Source organism: Anolis carolinensis, chromosome 6, assembly GCF_035594765.1.
Source record: "Anolis carolinensis isolate JA03-04 chromosome 6, rAnoCar3.1.pri, whole genome shotgun sequence".
Classification (NCBI taxonomy): Eukaryota; Metazoa; Chordata; class Lepidosauria; order Squamata; family Dactyloidae; genus Anolis; species Anolis carolinensis.
In genome coordinates, this window is record NC_085846.1 from 83,290,056 (window position 1) to 83,304,246 (window position 14,191).

The window sequence follows — 14,191 nt, forward strand, 5'->3', positions numbered from 1 at the left end:
TCCGAGATGCAGCGCCGCCGCCTGACATCACGGAAATAGAAGGAGAGCGCGAAGGAGCGCCCCGGTTTGGATTTCGATTGTTCCCGTTGGCCGGCGTGGCTGTCAATCAAGCGGGAGGCGTCTTGGCCCTCTCTTGGACTCAAAAAAAGGGGCCAGCTCTAAAGCCCCGCCCCTTTCTGGCTCGTGAAGGGAACAGTGAAGCCTGCGAGTCGAGCCTCTTCCGAAGAGTTCCTTCTCGCGTTTGCCGCGCCCGCCCGGTCACATTTCTGCACGCGGCCGCCTTGATAGGTTTTGCTCTCCTGTGATGGAAAGCCGCTTGGGCTTCATCCTCGCCACAATCCGCCTGCGACAGGGGCAAAATCGGATCAGAGGGAGCTTACATTACTCCGACCCGTGCTTCCAATTACTGCCCGCGTTCAGGTAGGACTTTAAGGTTTCTTTTCTTGGCTTTGAGCAGGAGCGAGACACTTCTTATTTAGGTTGAAACCCCACCGTCACCACCTATCTGTAGTTCTCCATAGTCTTCCTTTCCCCCTGTCTGGAAAATAGGTTTGTTTATTCATTTGGAATACAGTTTATATAGCTAAGGATGCGTCTACCAGGCATGGGCAAACTTAGGCCCTTCAGGTGTTTTGGACTTCAACTCCCACAATTCCTAACAGCCTGTTAGGAATTATGGGAGTTGAAGTCCAAAACACCTGGAGGGCCCAAGTTTGCTTATGCCTGGTCTACACTGTAGAATTAATGCAGTTTGATACCACTTTAACTGCCATGACTCAATGCTATGGAATTCCTCTTGGCAAATTAGCCCTCTTGGCAAAGAAAACCTGTTAAACTACAACTCCCATGATTCCAGAACCTTTTAAGTTAAAGTGGTATCAATCTGCATTAATTATAATGTGTAGAGACACCCCACTTTGCCCTGAATTGCAGGGTCAGACTCCAAGCTGGCTCCTTGGATTTGCTTCCTGAGGATCCTGGGTGCTAAGGCTATAGAATTAATGCAGTTTAAGTGCATTGGCTCAATAGTATGAAATCCTCGGATTTGTAGTTTGGTGAGGTGCCAGCACTCTTGGGCAGAGAAGGCTAAAGAACTTGTAAAACTGCATCTCCTATGCGTCTATAGCAGGCATGGGCAAACTTGGGCCCTCCGGGTGTTTTGGACTTCAACTCCCACAATTCCTAAAAGCCGGCAGGCTGTTAGGAATTGTGGGAGTTGAAGTCCAAAACACCCGGAGGGCCCAAGTTTGCCCATGCCTGGTCTATAACATTGAGTCAAGGCAGTTAATGTGGTATCAAACTACATTGATTCTGGGTTGCTGTGAGTTTTCTGGGCTGTATGGCCATGTTCCAGAAGCATTCTCTCCTGACGTTTCGCCCACATCTATGGCAGGCATCCCCTGAAGTTCTGAGGTCTGTTGGAAGCTAGGTGAGGGAGGTTTATCTATCTGTGGAAGGTCCAGGGTGGGAGAAAGAACTCTTGTCTGTTAGAGGCAAGTGTTAATGTTGCAATTAATCACCTTGATTAGCATTGAGAAGCCTTACAGTTTCAAGGCCTGGCTTATTCCTGCCTGTGGGATCCTTTGTTGGGAGGTGTTAGCTGGCCCTGATTGTTTCATGTCTGGATTTCCTCTTTTTTCAGAGTGTTGTTCTTTATTTACTGTCCTGATTTTAGAGTTTTTAATAATAATAATAATAATAATAATAATAATAATAATAACTTTATTTTTATACCCCGCCCCATCTCCCCGAAGGGACTCGGGGCGGCTTACATGGGGCCTTGCCCGATAAAACAATCAAATATCAAAACACAGCAATAAAACAGTTATCCAATAAAAACATCAATTACAGTAAAAACAATCGTTAAAATCAACAGAAAACATACAATATTAACACTGGAGACTAATACATTCATTATGTGGTGTAGAACGATGCACCCACTGCCTCTGCATCGTCAGAAGGCAGAATGTGAACCGAATTTATGGGTTGATAGAGAATCTGCTTTCTCTTTTATCAAACTCCTGAAATTCATCAGTTTGAAACCAAAGAAGTTTGGGTTATAGAAATTATAATTAATGTTAGTGCCCAAATTGAACAGCCTTTATATTTCTCTTTACTTCCAAAAATACCCCATTTTAGCAAAAAAAAAAAAAAAATTAAGTTCAGGAATTGTTGTGGAGGTATGTTTGGGTCTCATTTCTGGCAGACATAATTAAACATCTGGGAATTCAAACTCATCTGGGACCTACTGCAAATTATACAGGAATCTACCAGTAGAGCTCAGTTTACCTTCTGTTCATTCTTAGACTAGAGAACTCCTTGAGCAAATCTAAATAATGCATTTGCCATATACCTTTCCACTACTCTCCCAATTACAGGTGGCTCTCTGCATCCACAGGTTCTGTATCTATGGATTCAAATATCCATGGCTTGACTATTTGTGTGTGTGTGTGTGTCAGGAGCAGCTTGAGAAACTGCAACTCGCTTCTGTGTGAGGGAATTGGCTGTCTGCAAGGACTTTGCCCAGGGGATGCCTGGATGTTTGATGTTTTACCATCCTGTGGGAGGCTTTTCTCATGTCCCCACATGGGGAGCTAGAGCTGACAGACGGGAGCTCACCCTGCTCCCTGGATTCGAACCACCAACCTTTTGGTCAGCAGTTCTGCCGGCACACGGGTTTAAGCCAATGTACTACTTGCAGCTCCGGCTTGACTTATATATATATATATCTAAATATGTATGTGTGTGTGTGTGTGTGTGTGTGTGTGTGTGTGTGTGTATATATATATATATATATATATATATATATATATGTATGTATGTATGTATGTATATCCCCAAAAGCGAACCTTAATTTGCCATTATTTATCATAGGACTTGAGCATTCACAGATTTTGGTATCCAACGGGATTCTAGAACTAAAACCAAAGGATAGCAAGGGTCCCCTGGATATTATGCTAATGAGTCTGAAAAATTAATTTTAACATACTATAGTGCAGTTTATCATTTGTGTATACATTTGGTTGCTGCAAAAGGGTTGGGTTTTGTCTATTCTGAAGGAGATTTTCAAAGAGTTTGACCATTTATGTAGTTGATATATGATCCACATTGGATGTTTGACATATCACTGGATCTGTATAAACTAGAAACTGGTTGCTTTCTTATTTTGCCAAAGAGTTCTGTGGACTGTTAAAACTGTTCCACTAATGGAAGATGCTCCGTCAAAAATGTCTTTGTTTCATTTTCTCAAAACAATACAGCACAGCAGTGCCTCAGGCTCTTGCTGTGTTAGAGTAAATATGTAAGTTTATAAAACAGGAATTCTGAAACATAGCTGGTTTGCATTGGAACAACTGTAAATTAGTGCTAATTTCTGGAATTGATGGCCTAAATAAGGATAATATGCCAAGGGATCTGTAGTACTTTAGAGACCAACTGAGGGCCCTTCCACATAGCCATATAATCCAGAATATCAAGGCCCAATATTTGCTTTGAACTGGAATATCTGAGTCCACACTATCATATCCCAGTTCAAAGCAGATCATGTGGCATTTTATTCAGCTGGGTGGAAGGGGTCTGAGAGAACAGAGTTGGTAACATAAGCTTTCTTAGACTAACTGTACATCCTCAGGCTTTTTAAAGGAGCCTGGTCTCATTGCAATATGCTTATTTCTGGCCAGAAAGACAGAAGTTATAGTACTTTTTATGCTGATTTTTGTGAGTAAAAACAATAGCATTTTCCAAGCTAGATATCTAAAGATGGTGTGTTAACATAGACATAAAATAGTCACTTGGAAAAATGGAGAACATTACACACGTCATGTATTAAAGATTGGCCACTGGAATGGAATTTTTTACTTTGGTGTGAGTGTTCAGAAACCCTTGCAGAAGCTTTAAAAACATTTCCAATTTTTTAAGAACTCATGTTAGGAAAACAATTTTTGACACAGACCACAATTTCAGCAAAGCAGCTGGAATAAATATATGATTCTGCTGAACTAAGGCGGATTCATAAATGTATAGGAACAAAACTCTTGGCTCCTGATGCTGCTGATCAGGCATATAAACATGAAATAAAACACACATTCAATTTGTCTTTGTCTGGCTTCCTTTTTTTAAAAGTGCAGGGTGTCTGGCCGGACATATGTGCACTGCAGTTCAGAAATCTGCTTTAAAAATCCTCTGCACATGAAACCTGTTTTGCTGATAAATTTTCTTCTACAGGAGCAGCAGTAATCCACATCCAAATGTGGTTCCAACTGCCATTGAGATGTAGCCTGAGCACTTGTTTCATATCTTTATTTGCAGTAAAGAGGATGAGTTCATTTGTTAAATGGAAGGATACAGCTGCCCGATTCCCCCTGGTGTACTTGGCTTGCTGGCTGTGTTAACTGGAGGTAAAAACTCATTAGCCTGAATAGGCATGAACAGATGTCCCAGTTTACTTGTGTTCCTCAAAAAGATTCACATTTCAAATATGAGCCTTATCTTGTCTCATAAAATGTTCACAGTCCACAGTAGTGCAATTAAAGAGCACTGTTTGCTGCTCTGTGTGGTCGTCCCCTCTATCCAGCTTGGAATGCACTGCATTTAAAGTTTTTTAATGGGATGTTTTAAAGAGATCCAGAAGTTTCTTTCTGTGCATTGAAAAACAACTAATTCTACATGAATGAGAGAATTAAGTCTGTGTTTCCAAACACCAGCTCGGTGCTGCTTTGCAAAATCCGGGGGTGGAGAGGTGAATTTCTTGGGAGTTATTCTGCAGGGAATGACTATAGTTCTTGCTCTTGTGCAGTTCTGCTTGGCAGTAGCAATTAGCAACTGACTGTAACTTCACAGGGCTTGCAAGTAGCTGCATGTTAGTGGAAATAACTGGTGGCTCTTCCTTTCCTTCATTTTTGTGTGTGGAGCAGTTTTCTTTTGAGAATTTCTCCTTGTTTGTTGCCATGTTAGCACAGGAGACAAAGTCCAACTTTGTTGCTGTGTGTCTTCAGCTCTTTTCTGACTTATGGTGACCCTAAGGCAGGCATGGGCAAACTGTGGCCTCCAGGTGTTTTGAACTTTAACTCACATAATTGTAGGAGTTGAAGTCCAAAACACCTGGAGGGCCAAAGTTTTGACCATGCCTGCCCTAAGGCTATAGGACTTTCTGGGGCTGAGAGTGTCTGACTTATCCAAAGTCACCCAATGAATTTCCATGTACACTGTGTAACACGATTGCTATCCCTGGGTTATAAATGTCATTTCCTGATTGGCTCTATCATAAAAACATGGAAAGAGTTTACTAAACTACAAAAAACTTGGTTTTTGGAAGACATCCTGCAGCACATTTTGCTATAGTTTTTCAATGGATATCTAATAGAGTCTCAACCAATTCAACATAGTTTGTAACAGCCACAAAAATGAAGTTTCTGGAGTATGACAACTACTTTCAAAGTAAGTACCGCACAATTAAACAGGAAATAAACCAGGAACAGAAATGTTTTCCAATTTTGTTACATAGTGTAATCTAACCCTCATCTCCAGTCGTCGTCCAATGATTACAGCAAACTACGCTGGCTCTCCAACCAATTGGGCACAACTCACACATCAGTGAAAAGTGGTTGCCTGTCCATTTGGAGTCAGAGAAGACAGCCTGGCCTTGACCGTATATGTTTTAGTTTCAGTTGTCTCTTTTATAAGCCTCCTTGAGTCTCAAGATGACGATTTCTGCATCTCTGCTTGCAAAGAAAGCATCATTGTATAGTCTACAAGTCTAGGGTCATAAGGACAACAACATAAAAATATCAACCACAGAAGTAATTTAAAAAACAAAACAAAAGAGCTAAAAGCCAGCAAATGTCTTCCCTGTTGAAGATTCCAGGTTCAGTCCCAGGAAGTCCTAGGAAAGGACCTCTTTTGAAAAGAGAGATGAGTGCCACTCATTGGATGGAATGGAAATTGGATAGGCCTCCAGTTTTTTTTTGAACTGCAGCTTCCAGCAAATTAATCCAACATTGGAGCCCCCAGATGGCGTAGTGGACTAAGTGACTGGAAGGTTGGGTTGCTGACCTGAAAGTTGCCAGGTTCGAATCCCACATGGGGAGAGTGCGGATGAGCTCCCTCTATCAGCTCCAGCTCCATGCGGGGACATGAGAGAAGCCTCCCACAAGGATGGTAAAACATCAAAACATCCGGGCGTCCCCTGGGCAACGTCATTGCAGACGGCCAATTCTCTCACTCCAGAAGCAACTTCGGTTGCTCCTGACACGAAAAAAAAAATCCAACATTTGCAAATTGTCTGTCTCTCTCTCTCTTTTGAAATAGCCAAAGGAAAGGTCACTGAATATTTCCTCAAGTGATGGTTTGATTTCTTTATTCATTATGGTTAAAATATTGTCTATTCTGTATTGCTTTAATTAGGGGGAACATGGAAAGAAATTAGTTTGGATCTTTTGACTTCTGCTAATATAGTCCATCAATTCCTAAAATGAGGATCCTGACTGCACTGCCTTTTAATGAATCTTATAAATCAGATTTTTTAAATGCCTGAACAAAGTATAAAGCCTTTGGAGATCTTGAGTCTATTTCTAGTAGCGCCTTCAAGTACAAAACACAGTAGTGCCCAAATTATACTAATCTCCATATTACTAGGCTTCACTTTGTTTCTCCATTTCACTCAATAGCACAGTGGAAATAGTAGAGAGCTCAATTTATTGATTTTGGCCAAAACTCTCCTATTAAATTTATGCGCTTGAAGTTAGCTTAAGAAACATATCTATCCTAGGGTTTGAAAACCCCACACACATCTAGTTCATATAGCCTGGATTTCTTGTCATCCTTGACTTATCCTCCCCATAACGCATTCAGATAGGTTTGTAGTTATTGTGTAGTTGATCCCCACTTGGATTTTAATTTTAATTCTTTATTTTCTCTGACTTTTTGTGTGTATTCCTTCCCAAGCATATACAGTAACCCTTCCTGCAGGACTGCCTAAGGTATTCTGCCGCCTTCTTCCCTCCCCATCCTACACATGAAGGTGCATTGTGCTTAAGGGCAGCCAAATTATTTTAATACCTGAGGCAGAAAATCCACAGGTGCCTCGCCCATTTTCAGAGCAGCAATAGCAGCAGTTTGCTGCCTGTTCAAAAGTGTTTTCCCCGGAGCAGCCGCCTCACTGGGTTAAATTACTAGATTACCACCCTGCAAGATTGTGCCCCAGATGAGTTAGAGGCATTTCGTTCCCTTTAAAGGGAAGCAAACCCTTACAGAGAAACAATTTCTTGGCATCTCTTTAAGACAATTAGAGTTGATTGAAGACCACAAAGGGGCCACAAGTCCCCCCATGGGTTTTGAGGCTTCTCCAGACTGCTGGAACCTGCACTTTTTCTGATTCCCCCAAATAGGTGAATTGCTTTTCCTGGAAGCATCTGGGAGAGGTGATTCATCTTTTTAATTATACTGCAGAACCCCCTCAGGAGTACACTTCCTCAGTCTCCAGAAAATATATTACACCCCCCCCCCCAAGTGTTTGTGAGGCTATGTTCTCCAGTGCAGTTCTGTGCTATTCCTCTGACCAAAGCATACAGTAAAAGGGTACTTGAGGATCTAGAGCACAATTGAAAAGGTTTGTCAGACTTTCTAGGTTTTCCAGTGTTTTTTTGTGATATGCTTCTGTAAAAATATATGGTCCACTGTTTTCTGCAGTGTTCATGATGTATGGTATATATTTTCCAAAACCAGAATTTGATTTTTGGTCTTTCCCAGTTTTGTTTGGGTATGAGGAACATTTGGGGCAGTCAGTGTGGTCTCCTAAGAGTCCTGGGGCAGAGAAGAGCTCCAGAAACCAACACACTTGCTCATCCCTGTTTTACAGATGATCTTTTCAGGCTATATAGTTCTTCTAAAGCTGCCTTCTTCTTCATTTTATCTGTGTCTTTATTTAACATTCTTCCCTATGCAGATCTTGAGAAACTGCTCAGTGAAATCTGCTGCTCATGGTATGAGTTAATTTGAGAAACAGCAGATGGGGCCCTTACTACTATGGTAAACCCAAGCTCAAGTATGCTATTCACAAAGCGCAGAAAATATGGATGATGTCTGAAATGAAGTTTACTGTTTAGTGTGTTCTATGTATGACTTCTTCAAAACATCCTGCAAAGTACTGTTTTGAAGTACTTAAGGGCTGTTGGGGATTTTAAATGCTTTGTTGCCTCAATGAAGTTGCAGTCATGTGTGTAAAAACATAATAGAGACTATCCAGTAATGTGTGTTTTATAAAATTGGGTACATGCTGTTTTAGAGCCAGGTAGAAATGAACATATATTTTTAATGTAGCTATAAAAACCTTAATTGTAAAAAAAAGGTTTTTTTAACTAGAGTGGTTTTTCTTAAGACAAGAAGGTCAATTTTCAGGATAATATAATAGAAGACTGTTTTGTGATTTCATCACCAAAATAATATTTCCTTATATATTTAACCCCCAGTGTGCAGTGAGTTAAACTGCTGAGCTGCTGAACTTGCTGACTGAAAGGTTCAAATCTGAGGAGCAGAGTGAGCTCCCGCTGTTAGCCCCAGCTTCTGCCAACCTAGCAGTTCAAAAACATGAAAATGTGAATAGATCAATAGGTACAGCTCCGGCAGGAAGGTAACGGCACTACACACAGTCATGCTGTCCACATAACTTTGGAGGTGTTTATGGACAACACCAGCTCCTTGGCTTAGAAATAGAGATGAACACCAATCCCCAGAGATGGAAACGACTAGACTTAAAGTCAGGGGGAAAGCTTTACCTTTATATATATTAAACAGTACTCAGATTTTGATCCTATGTAATTTAGCCACTTTTATTGCATTCTTCCATCTAGAAGCTGGCATTCAAATGAGTATTGTATTTATTCATCCTACAGAACTGCAAGTTTGTGTAGAATGAGGGAGATAGAAGGTTAGAACTAGACTTAGTATGTTTGGTAGCTGAGGCCTCCACATTTGCTAAAGTTAAAGTACAGAATAATAATAATACAGTATCCATGTGAAAGTGAAAAACTTCACTATTTTTGTAAATGTGAGAGAATACCTTTCAAGGGATTTCTCCAGCATGACTATAGTCTTCTTCTGCTAAAAGCTAACCATAGAACCACCCACACTGGAAGATATTGCGATTCCTAGCGATAACATCTCCATCAAATCCATGAATAATCAAAACTGCAAAGGTTAAACTCTCAAATTTGGAGAGGCATATGTTCTCAAACTATAATTAATACTGCAGAATACCTGTCATTACATTTTTTTAAAATTGTGAATATCTCAGTTCTTGGAAATGTTATTTTTTTAAGGCAGCCATTCCTAGAATTCCCCAAAAAGTAACTTTTCCAAGGTCTGGACTAGATCGTTGGAGGAGAGAAAGGATATCTGGAGTATTTCATGGTCGAGTAGAATCAGCTGACTGATTACGTTTAGCCTTATGATACCAGTGTTTAATTTGTGGATAAGTACCATGTCTTTCAGGTGCCCTTCAGCAGCAGTCCTTGTCTGCGTAACATAACTTTTTCCATGATTTACTCCCAACGCTATTAGTCCTTCCTCATATGGGAGTGAGTTGCAGAAAAGCTGTTCCCACACATCTGAGGACAACTGCTGAAGGGCACCTTTCATGATATACTGAGCTGATACTTGGCTTGTATTGCTTGGCTACGTCTTAATGCATTTATTCCTCTTTAATTCCACTTGGCCTTTCTCTTTATCTTTCCAGGCAGACAGCCGTTTTATTGGGCATACTCACTCATGGGAATAGTTTTGCCTAAATTAGCCCAATTATTTGAACTAAGCAAAGAGCAGCCAATGTGCATTTCCTTAATTTGGCTAATATTTGGCTTTATTTGCAGTTGTTCCTTTAAAAAGCAACTAAGTGTGAATCAACGAAAACTTGATTTTGAGGCAAAATGGTGCCTTAGATATATTCCCCAAATGACAAATGCTTAATCTTTAAGTACACAATGCTTGTGCCGTCCCAATGATTTTAATTGTACTGGTTTTGAGTAAATGAACTGTGGATTGTAGCCCAGAAGGCCTTAGGCTACTTTAGCTTTTCTGATCTAAACTTTTTCCCCTCACCATTCCAATGATGGTAATCCATGTTTTGTAGCAGACCCAAAGGTCTCTAAATTGAAATGATGTCTCTTTTTATAAGGATTTTGGGGTTCAAAACTACCTTGGTGTGTAGGAGTGGTGTCCTTTCACTACCATATTTGGTCCAGAATAGCAACTAAGAGCTTAAAAGAGTACTTTAAAAACAATTTATTCCTATTAATTGTTGAATTTTTTGAAACGTAACCCATCTCTTTTGTAACTTTCAGAGCTAAAAAAAATAAATCAAGATCTTAGTTTTTGCACGGCTTGTTGCTTTTTTCTATTACTTTCTATTCCTTCCAATAAGAAACTTGATCCTAAAGGGTTATTCTGAGCCAGAGGAGCTATTCTGCTGGTTCAATAATGAAGGCTTTGCAAAGTAGTAGAACATTTGCTTGCACTCCTGATTGCTATTGATTGGTGCCCTCCAGCCATTGGGTTAATGTCATGGCAATTTAGGGAATGAACAGATTGGAATTGTATGCTGAACTATGGTGCAATCCTAAAAGTATAAATCCTGTTGGAGCAAATACAGCCGATTTACTTAGAGTGCGCATACACACACACACACCTTAGCTTTTGTAATTCAGTACTTTATTGGGCATGTGAGTGGATGATATTTATGAGAAGTTGATCAAAGTTCAAAGAGAAGGAATGCTGCTTTAGTCGCCCAACAGGTGAGTCAACATAGTATCTAGGAAGGTGACACAATGTCTTTCAACACTACCCATGAATTTTCTGCTATCAATCAAAATGAAATGTATCAACCAGTTGACCCAGTTAAGTGTTAGTGTAGTTAAAAAATTGAGAGGTTTTTTTTTTACTCTTTTCAGAAAATGTCTTTTGTTTTTTCCTCCTAACCCCCCCCCCCCCCTTTCCCCCAGGCTTTCACATGTTCATCCTCAAAGCGAGATGTTTACATCCCCCCCCCCCCCACACACACACACACCTTTTTGTAAGATCTGGGAAACTCAATTCTCTTTTTGAACGGTGGGTCCTGACCCCAAACGGGGTCCCCATAACTCAGTGTTAGGGTCACAAAAAGTGCAAACAGTAAAAGGTTATTGAGCATCACCCATTAACACAGAATTGGTAGCAACAGTATACAGTATTTACTGTGGACTCTGGAGAAAATGCTTCAACTGTACTCCACAAAAAAGGAAAACCAAACTGTTCAGCAAGCCTTGCAAATGCTGATTTCTTATCGGCAAATATCAGAGTTTTATATCTATTAATATACCTATATGCATGGGGTCACGTAAAAATGTCTTAGATCAGTGATTCTCAACCAGTGGGTCCCCAGATGTTTTGGCCTACAACTCCCAGAAATCCTAACAGCTGGTAAACAGGCTGGGATTTCTGGGAATTGTAGGCCAAAACATCTGGGGACCCCAGGTTGAGAATCACTGTCCTGGATTGAAAGGAGTCACGAGTGTAAAAAGTTGGTGAAATCCTGTTCTAGATAAATACATTTTAGTCTGTTAGGGTACCCTCTTGTATAACACCTGCCTCCTAGTCTTTTAGTGACATATTTGATCTGGGATTTACAATATCAGGGTGACCAATATGGCTTGCTGAGTATTTTTCTACTGCTGTTCCTATCATTCCTAGCTATTCCCAATACTGTCTGGAGCTGATGGAAATTATAGTGTAGTCGCATATGAAGAGATGTATTAGAGCAGTGGTTCCCAAATTTATTTGGCCTACCGCCCCCTTTCCAGAAAAAAATATTACTCAGTGCCCAGGAAATTAACTCTAGTGGTTTGAATGCTGGTCTATAATTGGGAGGCCAAGGTTGAAATCCTTACTTAGCTATGGAAACCCATTGGATGACTGTAGGAAAGTCACACACTCTGTTTTAGAGGGAGGTAGAAACAAACCCACTGTTACCAAATCTTGGCAAGAAAACCCTTTGATGGGTTCACCTTAGGGTCTCCATAAAGCAACTTGAAGGCACACAACAAAGCATGTATCTAGCTTCCTCTTGGAGATATCAAAGATAGATTAGATCATGAAAAATAGTCTTTCCAAGCCACAATTTGACAGATGGATTGCTCAGACCAAACTACCATTTCTGACAGGGTAGACAAAACTTACATTTGTAAAATACATCATGTACATGGAATGCAAGCAAGTAGGTAGGTAGCATGAAGCATCTGTGTTTTTAGAAGGTAGCTATGATTCATTCTGAAATTGTTTTCCTTGAGACAAGTTTTGTCCTGCCTAGTCAATTATTTTGACCTACAGAGCCTCTTCAGTCTTACATAAAAGCTGATAGGATCAACAAGTGTTGATACTAACCAGCAACTTCAAATTGAATAGTTCTGTCTGCAGTTATATGTTAGTATTGTTTTTACTAGGGACAGAAAGGGGAGAAAACAACTGATTTTTTTTGAGATTACAAGAGAAGAGTTTTATATATATATATATATTTGTTTGCTAAAAGTAAAAATTACAAACTATGTAACAGCTCACTTGGAAGTAAATCTTGTAAATATACCCAGGATAGATTTGTGACAAATTTCTTCCACATGTTCATATATTTTTCTTCTATTTGTTGTGTTTTTAAAAACTTCTCTTTAGGATCTCTGTCACCAACAAAGCAGCAAAGTAGATAAATAATGAGAGGTTGAAATACTGGTGAACTGACCCCCCCCCTTAAAAAAAACTAATTTGGAGGGTAATTATGGGTAAGCAGGACTTCCCTATTTATCTGCTGAAAGATTAGATCCTTTGCCCTGTGTGAATGGACACTTAGGATCAATCAATATTTATAGGCTATAAATTAAAGAGAATGTAACTAGTGCTTATACATTTTATCAAATTAGTTTTTAGATGCATGAATGTGTTTCAGTGATTTTTCCAGTTCTTTAATTTGCGCCTAACATTGGAGCCCACACTGCTAAATGTTATGACAGTCTTGTTAAGGAGATTCTCTTAAACTTTCACTTTAAAGCTTGTTTAAAAATAACCAGTACATAGTGTGTTAGCAGTTGGGTCATGAGTGAAGATAATTTGTCAAGAACAGGGGAAATCATTGGTGGTGCAATATTTGTGTTGTTCTATAATATGCTTAATGGCTGAAGTTGTAAGTTATGGCATGAGGATGCTAAGTGGAAAGATTATGTTCCAGCAAATGATTATTTTATTTTGGATTTTGCACAACTCAAACCCCTGATTATTTTATTAGCCAGGATTTGACTAAGCTGATTTTCATTTGATAAGCTTTTTCAGGGAAGTAATGAAATGATGGAATCTGGGTACAATTTAGCCATAATTTTACCGATGTGTATTTTGTATGAGTGTGTGTGTGTGTGTGTTTAAAAACACACTATTGCATGGTTAATAGTTACACCTACCTTTTCTGGGATTTTTTTAAGCTGTAGGAAATATCCCCATACTTTCCCAGAAACTTAAATGTGTCTGAAAGCCTAATTGTCTATAGCTAGTGATTAAAAAAAAGAAAGACAATGTTTACAGTTTCAGATCTTAGAGATTCAGACCGATCCCACTTTCATTTTTGTCACTCATCAATAACCTGCTACCTTTTATTCTATTACTGAATGTTGAGTGTTGCATTACTTGACCTTATTTATTTGCTTGTGTTGAAATTAATGTTGGAGGCTTATGGATGGTGAAATTCTGGGTTCGATCTCTACCTACTTGACTGTTGCATGACTGCAATATTAATTGAACACAACTACCTTCATCCCCTTTGACCCAATCTAAGTAGTTGATTTGTACCTTCAGGACAGTCACTCAATAGTTTAAACTGTGGCTGCAATGCTGTACTCAGAAATATGAGCAAAGTTCCCTTTTGGATTGCAGCAGAGAGCTTTGTTGAACCCCAGACTTGGTTACCATTGAGCAAATTCTACCACATTCTGAACTTCCTTGTTTGATTTCCCCCTTCTCTCCTTACTGTGCACTTTCATGTTTGTCTATTCATGAAAGATATGGGCCAGCACAAGTTAGCAGAAAAGAACAAGTACAGGATCACTGTTAGATCTCAAGTGGCATATTTTGGGTGTCAACAAAGGGCCAATAACTTGGAATTCGTTTCTTTTTAAATTGTAATCAAATT

At 39.7% G+C, this 14,191-nt stretch overlaps 1 protein-coding gene across 4 annotated transcripts in view; it reads left to right on the forward strand.

Annotated features, from left to right (window-relative positions):
- osbpl3 (oxysterol binding protein like 3) overlaps nt 1-14,191 on the forward strand; it is a 148,946-nt gene that overhangs the window by 26,930 nt on the left and 107,825 nt on the right. Inside the window, exon 1 of one of the 4 annotated variants that reach the window (XM_008112666.3) lies at nt 63-420. The exons of 1 other annotated variant lie outside the window; for it this stretch is intronic. The gene's annotated coding sequence lies outside the window, so the exon portion shown is untranslated. Of the gene's footprint in view, nt 1-62; nt 421-4,310; nt 4,398-14,191 lie in introns of those variants that run through there. 2 more of the 4 variants (XM_008112668.3, XM_062958084.1) reach the window with 2 other exon arrangements.